Here is a 17,127-nt window from a genome sequence, read left to right as displayed (position 1 = left end):
CTGAACTGTGGTGAGCGGTGGCTCCTTTCCTTGGCAACTTTTAAAAAGCTGCTACACAAAATAATGTATTTGGCTTATGGCTAGGTAATTTTGATTATTAATAGTTAATGATTGGTCAAATACTGAAGAGCTTTAATTCACTTTGCCCAGTGTCTCCATAGCAAGAACACATTGGAGATGACTTCATAGACTTGGTGTTCTCATTATGTGGAGAGGGGGCTGTGAAGAAAAGATGGCCGAGGAAGCCATAGGTTTCAAGCACAGATGGCAGCAACAGCAGCCAAGCCCTGTCCTGTTCACTGAGTGTGGGGTGAGCTGACGGAGGTGAGGTGTTGTACTTCCTTGGCCAGAGCAGGAGACGGTGATGTAGCCTGGTAGGGAAAAGTCAATAGTGCTGTAAAGGTAAGGGGAAAAAAAAAAGATCAGAGTAGTCAAGAAGTGGGTAGGTGAATGTTGCCACCTCATCTGACATTTTACCAAATAACTTTTTCTTTCAACTTAACAGTTTTTCAGTCACTGATCTAGCTTCTTTTGTATAGCAGTATCCTTTGACCTGTATGCCAAGTCAGGTAACAACAGGACTCTAACTTTGATGAATCCCAAAAAGTCTTTTTATCAATGGAGGCTGTGAGTTCCTTCTAACTACATGGTGAGACTGGTAGTTGTCACTCTGCAAGGTGTCACTCTGGAGAGCTGTGCATCACACCAGTTATCAGCATATGATTTCTTTCTTCCTCTGAAGAACAAGATCATAACAAGGTACCATAGTTACAGAACAAAGAAGTTTTACTGAGCTGTGTAGAAACCCCCTGAAACTGTAGTGATATCAAATCGATATTAAATGGGCTTCCAAAATACGAGTACAAATATAACTTGATTAAAAATTTTATATGGCAATAAAGAGAACTTCCATGTTATTCCCCTCTTCCCTAATGAATTAGAATCATAGAATACCTTGAGTTAGAAAGAATCTATTAGAATTATCAAGTCCAACTCCCTTCTCCTCGCAAAACTAAACCATATAACCAAGAGCATTGTCCAGACACTCCTTGAACTTTGACAGGTCTAATCTTAATTGTTTCATTTGCTGTGCATAGAGAGAAAAATCTTAGAATTTTTTCCATATAGATTTTTAAATCACTGAAAAGAAATCCATAATATGCAGCGGATTTCAAAATGGAAAAGTACAAGAGTGAATTTACAGAGGCAAGAAATAGAATCTCACATTACAAGTGGTAGTAAGTCTTCAGGGTATGAATTAAATCATCATTATTTAAACATAAAAAAACAACAATAAGAAGAAATAATCGCCATGCATGGGTCTTCACACCTGGTATGACAGCTTTTGTGACATGAAACCAAGCTGAATGTTGGCTCATTGGGAATACTCTGGGCTTATTACAAGTTGCATAGATGCTGCCCAGTGCTCTGTCACTGTCGCGTGCCTTTTCAGTGCCACTATTGCTGCTTTATAATCTCGCACTGCCTTTCTGATGCTTCTACAGGTCTGAAAACTCCAGGGCGCCTGTTAGACAAGAATATGTGTGATATTTGCACTGACTGACTAAGCCCGAGTGCTGGGAAACTCTGGTTTCTTGTGTAGCAACAATTGGCTATGGCAATAAAAAGGAAGTGGTAGTCAGGGGAATATTCTCAAAACATAGATGACTGGATCAATGTTATTTCTGCTCAGTTTCTCAGCAAAGATAACTAGAATGTGGGAAATGTTTTGGGTTGCTTTTTTTTTTTTTAAATGCAGCTGTTGTAATGTTTCAGATGGTGTGAGCCTGGAGACTGGACAACTCCTGTTGTACGTTTAACTTCATCAAGTAATGTAATACTACTTACCTTCTCCCTGCACCAAAGAGAAGAAAGCAACATATTAAAGCTTACTTTCAATCCATTCCTAAAAATCAGTAAGTAATTAATAGAGAAAAAGCATCTGATGCTAAAACATTTACTTCTGTTGCCTCTAAAAATAGTTGATACTGTCTGAATTCATCTGGGGAAAAGGAATGATGGGGTGTAAGTCAGGTAATTGTCATTCTGATCCACTTTAAAAAATCCCCAGTCTGAGAACTGAACAAATAACAGAGAATATCCTCTGATTTGGGAGACTTTTTTTGTCTTCTTGATTAGTACCCAAGCCATACTACCCAGACATTGTTCTTACTACACAGATATACTGAGCAATGGTAGCTACTAGCTACTACAGGCTCGGTATGTCCAGCCAAAGCTAGATAGCCTTAGTGACAGAGCAGCACTTCTATCAGTTTTGGCAATCTATCCCCAGCTTAGGTAATGTTTGTTTAATGAAAATGGAAAACAAGAGCAAACACTTCTGCTATGTCTTTAATTCTTTTTTAAAAGCACTATCCAATGTAGTTAACTGTAGAAGAAAAGTATACTCAAGAACAAAGAAGTATATTTCAAACCTATGGAGTTTCTGGATGGTTAGTGAAACATTTTGAACAACAATAAACCATAGTATATTACAGGGGCTTCACAAGTGAAAGCTTAGCCACAGTTATTTGGTAGGGTCTAAATGAAAGAATTTGGACAATAAAGCAAGTGATTATTTTTTAACTGGTGGAACAAATCATAGGGGATAACCTTGTAGAATATTTAAATGTGTCGGTTTATGTCTCTGTGAATTCTTATGCTTAGGCAGATACTCATCCCATGCACATTACAAATTAGAATTGCTTCATTGTTCTGAAGATGGCCACTCCAAATGATGCATAGCCCAGGTTTTGCCACAAAGTTTTGCTGTTTTCAAAATTGTCTTAGTTTCTGCTATATTTGTGTTTGCATTTACTATGTCACGTAAAGGGAACGAGAAGGACTAGGGACTGGGACCTAGGAGAGTTCTTGGTAGAAGACAAAACCTCAGAGATAGTGTTCAAAAGTGGTATGAATTTGCAGATTGAGAACTGACATGCAAGCTTCCTAGTTTATATGAAACTAACCAGAGGTTTCACTTTGTTGGATCGATTTTTTTTTTTTTAACGTCTACAGAAAGGTCAGAAGTAAATTGGAAGGGGGGAGATCTGTGTTGTCCACACCTAATTGCTTCTTTCACTTACCACAAAAGACTGTTTTTTTAAAAAAACTTCAGTCATGAGTTTTTTGTACTTACCCTTAATTTTAATTTGATCCAAAGATAAGAAAAATACAGTGCAATGGAGGAGTGGAAGTTGTAAGGTTTTCTGTTAGTACAGACAAAACCCAAGCTGACTACCATCACAACCCATTTTCCTAATTCCGTACAAGAGAAGGCTCTAGCTCAGCTGATATGACCGTGTTCCTTGCTGATACATTTCTCTTCCAGTGTGTGGTGGTCATTTTATTTCCTGGAATGGCACACTGAGTTCCTCTTATTACCCAAGTTACTATCCGCCAAACATTGACTGCAGCTGGATCATCAGAGTAAGTGCTGTGAACTCTTCTGAGTACTGAGGACTCTGCTTTATGTGGTATAGACATAAAATTGGGAGAAATGGCTTTCGATGGGAGTGAAATGGACGGAAAACATACTAAGATCGCTGCATGTGGGTTTTTCTGAGGGACCCATTTCTTTCTTGTCCTACGTACAATTGGCAGCTATGGGAGGGAAATGTCACCAGCTTCCAAGAGTTTGAATATTATTCATGACAGAAACAAAGTGATTGGTAAGATGACAATTTCTAGGAATCACAGAAAACTGCTAATAGTCAGGGCTTTCCTTCCAATCACAATGAAGAAACGGTTGTGTAAATCATGCCTCTTTTAATGGATAGCACATTCTATTCTCCTGAACTCTCCAGAAACAGACATTCTCTGGCTCAGAAATACAACTCTGGATTTCCAGCAAGCCCTTTGGCAGGGCTTAGAATCAGCACATGATTTCCACCAAATTCCTTGTGTGTTTATTTGTTGCTCTATTTAGCATTTAACTACTTTTTTGACTTTCCCTTGAAAAAGATGTTTTTAATGTCTATGACTTCATAATAGTCTCTTTTACCTACTAAATGAAAATTTTTAGCAACTTGTAGCACAAAAATCTCACCTATGTGCAGGAAAGGGAAGAAAAAGGCTTTCTAAAACAGAGTTCATAGCTAATGCAGATGAGTGAATATCTGCAGTAGATACCATGAATTTTTTATTTGACCTGCTGGCACAGGTGGCAGTGCAAACATAGCATAAACTTCAGATATAGTCCTTTGTGCTGACTGCAGGAATGCTTATGCTCCTTTATCTAGCACAGTCTGGCTGAAGTTGGATCCATTTCTATACGTTTAAAATAGCAAAATATTTTGTTTCTTCAAAGATGCTTACTTGTATAATAAAAAAATGCAATATATTCAATCTGAAAATAAGTAAAACAAGATTTATCATCTTAGAACAGTGGGACTTTTCATTTTGTGGATATGTGTGTCAAGTTATTTATCCTTTGATTTTCAGGTACCATTGCCTGATTACAAGCTCTCATTAAAAATCCTCATAATACAAATTCAAGACAAGTCTCCAGGGCCCAGTAAATGTGATAAAGCCTGGTTAGAAATCGATGGAATTAGGTGAGTAACCACATTATTTTCTGAAACAGTAATTTGCACTTCAGTGTTCTGAGTAACACACTGTAACTAAGAAAAAAAGTCTTGCCACTTCTGGTGTAGAAAGATAAATTTAAACTAAAATGGGCATGCTTCCACTGAATTTCAGCAGAATAATGTTTTTAATTGTGAACAGTCTTCATTATGTTAATTTAAACATCCTGCTTTTTCTGCAGTGTTAAGCATTTACTTAATTTGCAGTTACCCTTTAGAAAAATGACATAGAAAACTGCAGGATTTCATGCAGATGCGGTTGAACTGTAAATTCCTGACAATAGTCTTGATACGGGTGAAGAACTTGCATCATCTTGTTTCATTTTCTATACCACTTACTCTTCAGTGACTGTAATTGTTTGCAACTTATTTACAGAAATGTATGTTCTTAAAACAAAAAAAAACACCTGACCTGTGCCACCTCCCCCATGCTCCCCTCCAAAAAAACCCCCACAACATCAAAACCCAAACCAACCCAAGCCCAAAACCATCAGCATTCAGAGTAATTTGTCTCTTGGAGAAGCATATTAAAAGCAGTGACAGCTGTTGGATTTGGCTGTCTGAGTCCATTGCTGGATTTCTAGCCTTTGGGTTTGTAAATTTAAATAAGAAATCTGAAATCAAACACACTTAGAAATGGTTTGTATTTATAAGATAGATTCTGACATTGATCTTGCTGTAATTTGTTTAAAAGTCTGCTAATCCCAGAAAATTAGTGGAGTAGAAGGCATTTGTAAATAGGCTTTCCTAATACTTCTGTTGGGCTGTTTTAACACTAAAAAATAGCTGATCTTCAAAGCTTTTTGGCTTTGGTGCACTTCAGTAAAAGGAGAAGTCGCTGCATGCTAATGGTCAGTTTGGTTGGAAATTAATCTCACTTTTGCCTTGCTAGATACTGTAAAGCTCTTTCAGAAAACAACCGAAACAGAGAATACAGCTATTCTGTCGCAATCAACTTCCATTCCAACGAAGTGGTCACCCACAGAGGGTTTTATATTGAATACAAAGCCTTCAGTCACACGGACTGTAAGTGAATAAGCATGTACTTTAGTTTTTAAGGAGAAGGCTCCGGGAAACCATGCTTGACAGACCGACAACATACAAGTTGACCAACCTTTTTTTTTCCTTAACCTAATTGTGAGAGGTGAATATTTAAGAAGTTATTATGCATTTAATTGAACAAGTAGATGTACAGAATCAGACAAAAGACTTTTTTAGAAGCTGGTACTTATTTTCTAACTTTTAACAACACTTCTTTAAAATGGGAAGTAAAAGTAAAATTTCCCAATTTTTGTAGGTCTAATTATTTGGCATTTTGCTAACATCTTAAAATAGCCAAACTGCAACATGACATGCACAACTGTTCTGCCAACAGTTAACCACAAATAGCTAGTTTTCTCCTTAAAATCACACCTCTGTTCTCTGGATCAGCTTCTAGGTTTAGACAGACTATTCCTCACTGAGAGTCAGCAAGGACCCCTTGATAACAAGTGCTGCAGAAATATGACTGGATTTCATATAGATTTCCTGACTCCCCTCCCTGTCTATGCACTTCTGGATCAGTGTTAGATTTGGGGGGGCTTCCAGAGGGTCAAGCAGGGTTTTTCGGGAGATACATATACTTACTTGTGATCTTTCTTAGAAAAGAAAAATCTGTGAGATGACTTCTTTCCTTTACCCAGTTAATGTCTAGGTAGCTGAAGTTCTCTGTGATTTCAAGAGGTCAGTTGAGTTTGTGAAACTTCCTCAGATCCTCCTTGACTGAGTGTGGTTCTGTTCGTTGTTGGCTTAGAAGCATTTATGTACTAAGATCTCTGGTGCAGGATCTTGCTTCATTAGAAATAAGTGGCAGATTTTGTGGTCAGTCATTTTATAGGACTCAGGTATTTCCAGTGACTTCTTTTTCCATCAGTGTGTGTCTCTTTTTACCGGAAAACTTTACAAAACCTTCTTCTATGTCTCTTATGGTTACTCTGGTGAGAGCCTCAAAACCAGCTCAGAGAGGAGAAGAGGAGACAAAGACAACCTTTTCTAACATGGAAAATCCCAAGTCTTTATTGCATGGACAAGTCTTTCTGTGTGCTCTGCTTCGCTTCCAGCACTGAGCCAACAAACAGATGGCTCAAAGTCATGCAATCACTCCTTAGTCACAATCTTAAGGATCTGTGTTACAACTCACCAAGAAAGAGTAGGTTAGCTCTGCTGTGTGCTCGGTATCAAGTCAATACAGTGAAGGTATTTGGGGAGAGCTACCTGGGAGAGCAGAATGTAAGGAGAGCACCGGTCTTCCACAGCACCCTTGCCTGTAGCAACAGTAAGAGGGAGAGAAGGGGGGGAAATAAAAATGCCAGCTATCAGCTGAATAGCTTCAGGGAATGGTGAAGAGAGCACAGAAGGACTCCTTCTCTGAGACAGTTCCGGCTGCGCAGTGCGTGCTTTCCTCCCACTCACGTCATGTGCAAGGCAGCGAGGGGGACTAAATGACTTTGGACTGGAACTGACAAAAAAAATGTGGGACAAACTTATTTAGTGCTTCAGTCTGATTTGGCTGTTAATTTGCCTACGGTACTAGAGGCAAAAAAGTTTTAAGCTGACTTGACGTGGACAGAAGGAGCAGTTTTTGGCTACTTATCCTTTCACAGATCACCTTTTTGTTTGTTTGCTGTTGTTTATTGGCTGGGGTTTTTATGCTGGCATGCCTGAAAAAGTGCAAGAGAACAAACATTTTTGATATATTGCAAAGAAACACCTTAGCATCAATACTAGTTGTTAGTTTAAATGAAAGTGGAAAAGACTCTTGCTGGAAGGCTCTTTCATAATGAAATCGCCAGATTTAAAAAATGTTTAATAAAGCACTTATTTGTATCAGATATGCAGTTCAAGTGTAGTAGCACAGAGATAAAGTTAACAACATTTTAATGCCAGCAAATTTGTATTTCTAATACTAAAGTTAATGCCCAGTTTTAACTTCTTTTTTTAAATTTTTTTTTCTTCTTTTTGCATATTCCAATTGGTGATCACTATCAGTAGTAACAATATATCTGTCCTGAATCACTTTCAATCCTTAGAGTGAGGCAGTGAATGTGAGTTCGGTCCATTAGACGATTCATTTAATTCAGCCTGCTTGATAGAAATCTTTGGCAGATTATGCCAAGTAAGGTAGCATTTCCTTTTTTAACATTCAATTTAGTTTATGAATTACACCACCTTTGTTTTTTTTAATCAGCCTTCTGACATTTCTTCACGGCAGAGACCTGCATTAATGCATTTCAACTAACAAAATGTCTAGTGACATTAATATCTTATTTTTCTAGCTTGTCCTTAGATGTGCAGATAAAATATACGTTCCTTCAAGTAATCAATCTGAAGACTGGAAAAGCTGCTCAGATGGTAGTGAGAAATTAGATTGTGGTAGGGCAATTATTTCTTGTTTGTGTTCTGTAAGCAATTTGTTTCAGAAAGTTTAGAAATTGGCTGAAATTATCTATGAAATACTGTGGCTGTCTTTAAGATCACATGAAGGATGTGGGTAAAGATCTAAAAGTCTGGTGAAGAGGCTGTGTAATCTGTCTCTTTAAAGAGTGAGAGGGCAACAAAGAAGGGAATTTTGCAAAAGTCTTAACAAGTTAAGTTTCCAAAAAAAAAAAAATTAAGCAAAAACTATTGAAACTAAACTATTTGTAAACAGTGAAAATTGTTTTAAAATTCAGCATAGAGGTTTTTATTTTTAGTTCTCTTCTATGAGAGGAGAAATAGAGAAGTTGTACTTCTGTTTGACTTGTGACAAACTTATCAGTAAGGAAACACCGTGAGAAAAAAATGCAGAAAACTGTTTCCAGAGAATCATTGACAATGACTCATTACCAAAATGGAAGAATATTTTTGTTGCCATTCTGCGAGTATATGTTATGGGACATCTCATAATTTTTGTTAGTGATCTAAATGATGAATTAGAGATGTTTATAAAATAGGAAAAGTGCCATGTAGTAGAAAATAAGATGTATTTTAGAGGGATCTATTTATAAATAAACTTGACAAACTGGAGAATGTAGATGGAGGAAGTGATATTCTATCCAATAAAGATAAGATTTGAACTTAGATAATCAAATACACCTGTGGATTGCGTAAGTTGTTTTTCTGCTGAAAAATGGCTTGGGGGTGTGATAGTGGCTCAAAAGCTGATTTGAAAGTCACAGAGTTATACAACTTTCTATGTGTGTTTTGTGTTTGTTTGGTGTTTTGTTATTTGGGGGTTTTTTTGTTTGTTGGGTTTTTTTGAAGTGTCACATTAGGATGTAAGACAGGAGTTTGAAAAGATATTCCCAGTCACCAGTGGGAAGGCTTCAGCTAGAGTACTATATCCAAATAGATAAGGAACAACGAAGAGATGACAGAAAGTGTGACCGGAAGGTAATTTGAGGCTAGAGAGCACAACACAAGTTGGGTAATGAAACAAGTCTCTCTGCCACTGGAGGACGTCAAAACCAAGGTAGGTTAATGTCTGGCAGAGATGGCACAGTAATATCGAGGCGACCTCTGGCAGGGAGTGTAGCACATGGCTGTTAGCCAGCTATTTGGATTATAAAGCATTTACAGACCTTTTTTCTTCAGGCTGGAATCCAGAGCAGCTGAATTGTGGTGATGCGAAGTGTAGGCATCAGCATACGACTTGTGAAGATGATGACAGTTGAGGGGAGGACAGTGATGAGAATAACTGCTTTAAGTATATATTTTGAGATATTTTCCAAAAGATGATGGAGAAGCAAGAATATGCTTGTTTTAATGGGTAGATGTATTATTTCTATGTATTTTTTCTGTGCATAAAGTACAAGTTTCATAACAGTGAAAACAAAACATGCAGAGTATGTCTAGTTCTTGGAAGAGTCTAGACAAGGAACTAAGGAAGCAAAATCCAAGACAACAAAGATTTTTTTACTGTAGATCCACCATGTTTATGGATAATTGCTGCTACTACTGATATCTCCCTGGTGACTTGCTGCATTTTGCCTTTATAATTTTTGCCTTGCTTTGAGTCCTAAGTCCTTGAGGGAGTCAGGAGTGTATCCTTGTTTGCTGTAAAAAAAAAATATTAAAAAATCCCTCCTTCTGTTCAGAGGTCACTGTAAAAAAACAATAATAACTATGATAGTAATGGAAGCCTATTGCTGAGATCTGTCAGGATTCTTGGACCGTAAACTGTGACAGTCCTCAGCCAAAAATTTTTTGGAGAGAGGTATAAATCTCTTCCACAATTTTCTCGACTTTCACTTTAAAAAAAAATGTTGGCTTCCAGATGATATCTGCCATGAAGATTTATAATTTGTAATACCAGTAGCACTGGTGAGGGTCAAACAACAGATCTGACAAGATCACTCAGTTTAGAGTTAAGTAAAATGGGAGTGATGACAGTCGGATTTCTGTCTCTTGTCTCGTGGAAAGTGGAGACTCAAATTAGTGTGATGAGTCAGAGTGGAACATTTCCAGTATACTCTCTCCATAGAGGGACCAGTTTATACCAGTGCAGCCTATGACTTCAAGCAGACTGGAATATGTATCTTTGAACAAATTTCACTGAGTAGATTGAACGTGCAAGTTGTTTTAATAATTTGAAACCACGATTCTAAACATGTGACACTATCCTCTGTCTTATTTCAGCCTATAGAAGTTGTTCCCCTCATGCATACAAATGCCCCAATGGGCAATGTTTGCTGAAACCAAATCCTGAGTGTGATGGGCAAAGAGACTGGGCAGATAGATCTGATGAAATGAACTGTGGTGTGGTAACACTTATTTAAAAATCAGTTAATAATGTGAGAAACTGAGTCAAAAGTTTGTGCTATGGTCATGCATAATTGTATTAAGAATTTATTAAATCAGATGTGAATTTTTTTAAAAAAAAATCTCCTGGTATCCCCTGTATAAAAATGTCTGTCTTGAATTTTGCACTGTTTCTTTTTAAATCCACTGATCCATTCTAAGATGACTTATTTCAAGCAATGCACATTTCCAGATGTAGGTCTTGGTGCTTGTTTCAGCTGAATGAAATGTAATCAAGGAGCTGGGTTTGTAAAGTGGGAAAAGATATGAGATTTTATTCAAGAGAACCTTTGGAAAGAGCCCAGCTTAGAATTGTGCTTAAATGTCTTTTTGAGCTACTAAACTATTTAGAAAGTTGTAAGGGAGGATAGACAATGATCAGTTTGTTCCTGAATGTCCACTGAGTGAAAAGTATCGTTACCTTTTTACCAGTTGTATGAAAACATTTCTTTTCGACAGCTTTGAGGTCTATGGATAAAAGTTTACGTATTAAGCACAGCAAAGTGAAATGACCTCATGGTTTGGGTTTTTTTTTACTATTTTTATTCTATTATACATGTGAGCTTGTGGAAGACATCAGCTTAAGAAAAGCAGAATTGTTGGGTGTGAAGATGCAAGATCTGGAAAGTGGCCTTGGCGAGCAAGTTTACAGATGGGAGCTTGTGGCCATGTATGTGGCGCATCTGTTATTTCCAGTAAGTGGCTCGTATCTGCTGCCCATTGCTTCCTGGATTCTGATTCTGTGAGGTGTGAAGGAGTTATACTGTCATAGAGTATTTGCAGTTTAATGACCTCACAGTGTTATTTTCAAAAGTCTGCAGTGTAGCTGTTACTTGTCTAGATAAATTGATCTGGGATATAATTCTGTGGCATGATATCACTGCAGGAACCCTCAAAGCTGTAGGCTGCTGGCTTCAGAAGTCCTAAGTATCTGAAGTAACTATTTAGCTTCTACTGCTGGTGAATCTCCTATGTTAAAATGCACTCTTTTGTTAGATTTAGAGCAAATATCACTCTTTTGTTAGATTTAGAGCAAATATCACTCTTTGAGAAGGCGGGATTTTCTGAGTAGAAGCTGTAGCCTTTTCTCCCAAGAAAAGAACTAGTTATAAGTAGAATGTAAAACTCGCTGACTTTCAGTTTAGGTAGTGTTAATTAAAAAGACATACTTCCTGCACGTGGCAAGGAGGAAACAGTTCAATAATATTCTTTTCTGACTTCGAATATGGTGTGTTGCAAGGAATTAGTCTGACAGCTCCAGGAAATTATTATTTTCAAAATAGTGTGCAAAAAGATTACTTGGTGTTTTAGGACACAGAGGCTATAGTGCATCTATCCTCCTAGGTGGTACTCTACTCCATTCACTTTGCTTTCAAGAAATCTCATCAAATACTGAAAAGGAGATAAAATGGAACGAGCTGATACTGCATCACGTTTCCAGTGGGACGTTCTAAAAACATTCTCTTTACAGATACTCCGTTGCTTCAGGATGGAAAGCATATATGGGCTTACATACTGTTAATGAAAAGAGCAATCATGTAGCTGTGAGATCAGTCAAAAGGATTATTGTCCACCCACAATACAACCAAGCTATCTCAGACTATGACATTGCCCTGTTGTAAATGGAGGGACCCATATTCTTCAGTGAGCTGGTACAGGATATTTGTTTACGGAACTGTCTGCTATGTAACTGGCTAGGGAGCCATAAAAGAAAATGGTATGTTAATTTCCTGCATACACTTCTTGCACATTTGGCTTGGTTTTAAACTCTAACAAAGAAATATTTATAGTTGTAGGAAAAATGTTCGTGGTTTACTTAGTAAAAAGTACTTCTACAAAAAACGTTTATATAATGTCCCCTTAGCTACAGTCTGTGAATTCTGAATGTTTGCTTGGGTGACAATATCCATATTCAAGTGTCACAAAACATTGAAAAGCAAATGACCATAGATTTCCAGAAGTTTGGCCGTTTTCATGCTCAAGGCTCGTTTTACCTGGCCAACAGGTCATAAGCAATCTTACAGGTAAACAAAACAGCAAATTGCAACTGTTGCAGAGACAAAAATTTGCCTCTAAGTCTGTATTTGACAATATGGGGCCACAACAGCAAAACTCGCAAAAATGTTGTGGAGGCTTTTTTGTTTTTTCTGTCTCAGCCAAAGGCAATTTAATGAAGAGTTTTGCCTCTGTGTAGCATGGAGTAGCATGCTGCAGTGGGGAGTGACTCGCACCAGGATAGGGGGGCAGGAAAAAAACAAAGTGGAAGGGAGTGGTGGGATGTGGCCTGCCCTAGGGAATCCTGCTCTGGCAAGGGGATTGGATTAGATGATCTTTCAAGGTCCCTTCCATCCCCTAACATTCTATGATCTTGGCCCTGTGTCAACATTAAATAAGAACCAGCTTTGAAAACTGGGCTTAGATAACTCCTTACTGTTGCAGTGATTCCCACCACTGTCCTGGGATCTAGCTCCTCGTATCGGATCAGATTCCATGTGCTGTGGTAATCCTGCCTTTCTTAATACGCCTTTTAAAAAAAAAAAAAAATTAAATCTAGATAATATAATAGCTTAATGAGATGCAAATGGCTTTATAATTGATACCTTCTTACAGCTTCTTGCTTTTTAACAAAATTATGTAGGTGGTACTTAAAAGTCAACATAATGTCAAGTGACAAACCATATTTCTCTGTTTTACCTGTTTCATTCCCAACCCACTCTCAGAGCCGAATGAGCAAGCAAATCTAAACCCCAGTACTTTCTCTAACCATCCAGGCATTGAAAAGGTTACGTTAACTGTTGAGCCAAAACATCAGTGAGGATATTTAGTTCACAACGACACCTTATGCCAACACTGTAGTACAGAATTAAGCTCTTAACATCACTTATGACTTACAAGCTTGATGTTCAAAAAATATTTATATTTCCCTTCTCAACTTCATTCTTCAGCTCCTTCTTTAGAAGTAAGAGGATGGAAAAGGATGTAAGAATTGCATTTAGTAGGACTTGGACAATGGAGGACAGCTAGAGCGTAAATAATAAAAAAAGCTTTAGGCATAATTTGAAATGGCATTCAAAATCAGTCACACCACCCAGAATCTTGTATTATAATTCAAATGGTCCTTCTACTGCTTTCTGCAGAACAAGCTAGTAAAGATAAAGACTAAGGAAATGGAAAGAGGGTGCACAGGGGCCTCTATACATAAAGAGAGATAGGGTAGAGAAAGGATTTAAAAGCAGAGAGTGTGCAGCAGTTGAAATAAGGGGAATTACTCTTCTGTCATGAACTGGATAGATTTTGAGTTTGGAGCAATTATCTTTTGTTCTGACAAGTGTTTATGGAACTGTCTGCTATGTAACTGGCTGGGGAGCCATAAAAGAAAATGGTATGTTAATTTCCTGCATACACTTCTTGCACATTTGGCTTGGTTTTAAACTCTAACAAAGAAATATTTATAGTCGTAGGAAAAATGTTCGTGGTTTACTTAGCAAAAAGTCTCTGTTAGAAATCTGTACCACCTTAACCTCTGCAATACCATCTTTTCTAGGTCATCTTGCCAAAACACTGCAGGAAGCTCGAGTGAGAATAATTAACCGAGGTGTTTGCAACAAGCTCTATCATAATCTTATCACATCACGTATGCTGTGCGCTGGGAATCTTAATGGCCATGTTGATTCATGCCAGGAAATCTGGAACTTGTAGAAAAACTACAAAGGAATGTTCACTTGCATTGGAAAACTGTTCAGAGTTATGGGTTGTCTTTTTTTTTTTCCTTAGTAATAGAGTGAGATGTCTTGAGTGTATGGTTAATTTAACACATCTGTTAAAGGGCCTTCAAAATAAGGAAGGAAATTTGGCATAGATAATCTCTGAATCTCTTGAGAAATATTACTTTGCAAACATAAGGCGTAAAATGTGTAGAAAGAATTTTTTTTCCTCAACAGCTATGTTTTCTTTAAAAGAACAGAGATGTAAGGCTAAAGGTTATAAAGCTAGGGCTGTCTGCTATTTTTGCTATTCATACAGATTTTTCTTTTCTTTTTTGATGTTTGTGATGAGTCATGTATTGCTAGAATTATGAAGAAGTGCAAAAGGCGAGGGTAAGCTAGGTTTGGTAAATGTAGTTGCAACGCTGCCTTTTAGTTTCAAATGCTCATTCCTGTGTATAATTACAGGTTTTGATTACACCATGGGATCATAAGTTATATGACCTAGTTTATTTGCACATACATTCAGAAACTGTTTTTTTGGACGTACTTCAACTGTCTTGACTCCACCTTCTTTCTCATTCTGAGTTAATAGAGTAGTTGTGTACTTTATCAATATTTAAGCTTGTTATGATGAATATCCACTTTCAAGATCACAAACATGTTTATTATACCAGTTTCTGTGTAAAAGGAGAGCAATGTGTTATTGACTTTAGACTGAAGTAATTTGATAGAATTTTTGTGCAATATAAGCATTTTACTATTTTAATGTAACAGGATAATTATTGCAAGATCATAGCTTGTAACAGGTCAAACTTCTTTATACACAATAAATTATTTGCAGGATCTTCCTGCAGTCTCTCAATTCTAAATTAACTAATTATTATTTTTGATAACTTTATGTGCAGTTTATCTATAACCTTAGATCTTGAAATGTTTTGCTAAAATCATATTGGTTTAGAGGCTTGACATTCCTCAAAAAAATGCATTGCTTAAGAAATGCCCTTGAACTTTTAGACGGACGTTTTAACCATATACCTTACTGGTCAATCCAGGTTCCAACATAATATGCTGCTGGCCCACAATAGCATGCTGGCCTTCTTGGCTTTTAAATTCTTAATCTGGGTAGCATCTTTGCTATTTCTTTTGCCATTGGTGTATTTACTATGCAGTTCTAGAGAAGAATAATGTTGGAAGTTTAGAAAATCCCCAGAACATCCTGAAACCCTTTTACTGCAGTTCCCTTCTCTTGGGCATCCCGATTTTGTTTCATTTCTTCATGGACATGTAAACTGTGCATGCACCGCACAAGTGATGTGAAGCTCCCAAACACCTTTCATCCATAGAGGATGTGATGTTTACAGTGAGAAATAAATATTTACTGTTTCAGTCTATCACTCTAGAATGTTTTTTGACATTGATTGCTCTTTTTAGGATCGTTTCTCTTTTCACCACCATAGAGCCTCTTCAGTTTTTCAGAATAGGAGTTTGAATTAGCTGGACTGTGCAGCCTCCTTCCTCAAGTCTCTCTGAGACGTGCCTCTTGGATTATCAAAATTGTCAGTGTGACAGCAGCCTGAGAGAGAGAGAGGAAAAAACCGTTCTGGCCTATTTTCTTCTCTCTGGATGATCTTGTTAGCTTGGGTGATGAACACTTTCTATTGTTAATCTTTTCTCAGTGAGTATTTTTTTCTGACCTCTTCCATGTTTTATCTCCAGCTAGGGACAGCAAACAAACCCCAGGGCCAACTTGGAGGCTACTGACTGCCTTGTATGCGTTAAGGAACAGCTGCAGAGATGAGCTGCCTTCATAACTGCTCGAAGTTCCGTGAGCTGCTCTGTTCACAGAAGGCATACAGGCTTAAAATGATGAAGGACACAAAGCATGAAATCCCAAATGCTTTTTCATCTTGTGAACTGAACTAAATGGGAATTTTTACTTTTCTATGTTGCTGTGCAGAGCTACATGTTCCCTTTGAGAAGCCAGTTCTTATTTGCACATTCCTTAGTCTTTGTTTCTTCTAGAAATGAGGACACAGTCTTGATTATGAAACTGCTGATAATACTTAATGGTGCCTGGATTGTTTTTTGGTTTTGGGTTTGTGTAGGAGTTTTTGGTTTGTTGTGGGTTTTGTTGATTGGGGGTGTGTGGTATCTTTCTGTTCCTATTTAATACACAGTAGAACAGTTCTGCCTTCAAACCATGAATGTTTTGAAGTCAAATGGTAGCAGAGTTTCCACTTTCCATCCCTGCCTTCTACTTTCCTTGTTCAGCCTGAGATCAGTTTTTTATGCATCCTGTAACAGGACTTTAGCAATGAGTATTTTTTTAAAACTTTTTTCTGCCATTGCTTTATATTGATTAGTGTGCTACTTCCACAAGTTAAAATAAATCGAGTAAGTTTGACATCTATCTGGGTACATTCTTTCCAGAAATAAGATTGTAATAGCAAATTATAATTTGAGAAAGAGGGGAGGAAATATTTATCATCTTTAAAAACCCTAACTTCTGTCAGAGTGTTCTGTGTGTGTGTCTGGGCATATACTAATGGCTGAACTCCTTTCACTTTAGGGAGATTCTGGAGGTCCCTTGGCCTGCACGGGAAAGGGAAATAGATGGTACCTTGCTGGCAGTGTGAGCTGGGGTGAAGGATGTGCTCGGCGCAATCGTCCTGGTGTGTACGCCAAGGTGATGGCATTTTATGACTGGATTCATCAGAATATGAACTGATGTGCCAAGGAGAAAATGCAGATCATCTCCCTTATAAAAGCTGCTTCCTTCAGTAGCCTATCAGGTCTATCTTTGATGTTATAACATGAAAATGCCATTGACGATTTCTTTGTGAAAGAATGTACTTTCTTGATAAAGAGACTGTCCTTTTTTGTTCACCTAATAGTGAGCTATTCAGATTCAGAGCAACTTCAGGTTCCTTATGGATTCATTTTTCCTATTCTCAGCAGAAGAAACAGTGCTGCCTAAAAAATGAAACAAAATGGATTAGAACATGTAACAAAAATCT

At 37.5% G+C, this 17,127-nt stretch overlaps 1 pseudogene; it reads left to right on the top strand.

Annotated features, from left to right (window-relative positions):
- LOC104272841 overlaps positions 1–16,838 on the top strand; it is a 20,260-nt pseudogene extending 3,422 nt beyond the window's left edge.
- The last annotated feature ends 289 nt before the right edge of the window (positions 16,839–17,127 follow it).

Source organism: Apaloderma vittatum, unplaced genomic scaffold (genome assembly GCF_000703405.1).
Source record: "Apaloderma vittatum isolate BGI_N311 unplaced genomic scaffold, ASM70340v1 scaffold17694, whole genome shotgun sequence".
In the NCBI taxonomy this organism is placed as follows: domain Eukaryota; kingdom Metazoa; phylum Chordata; class Aves; order Trogoniformes; family Trogonidae; genus Apaloderma; species Apaloderma vittatum.
This window is presented reverse-complemented; position numbering and strand designations above follow the sequence as displayed.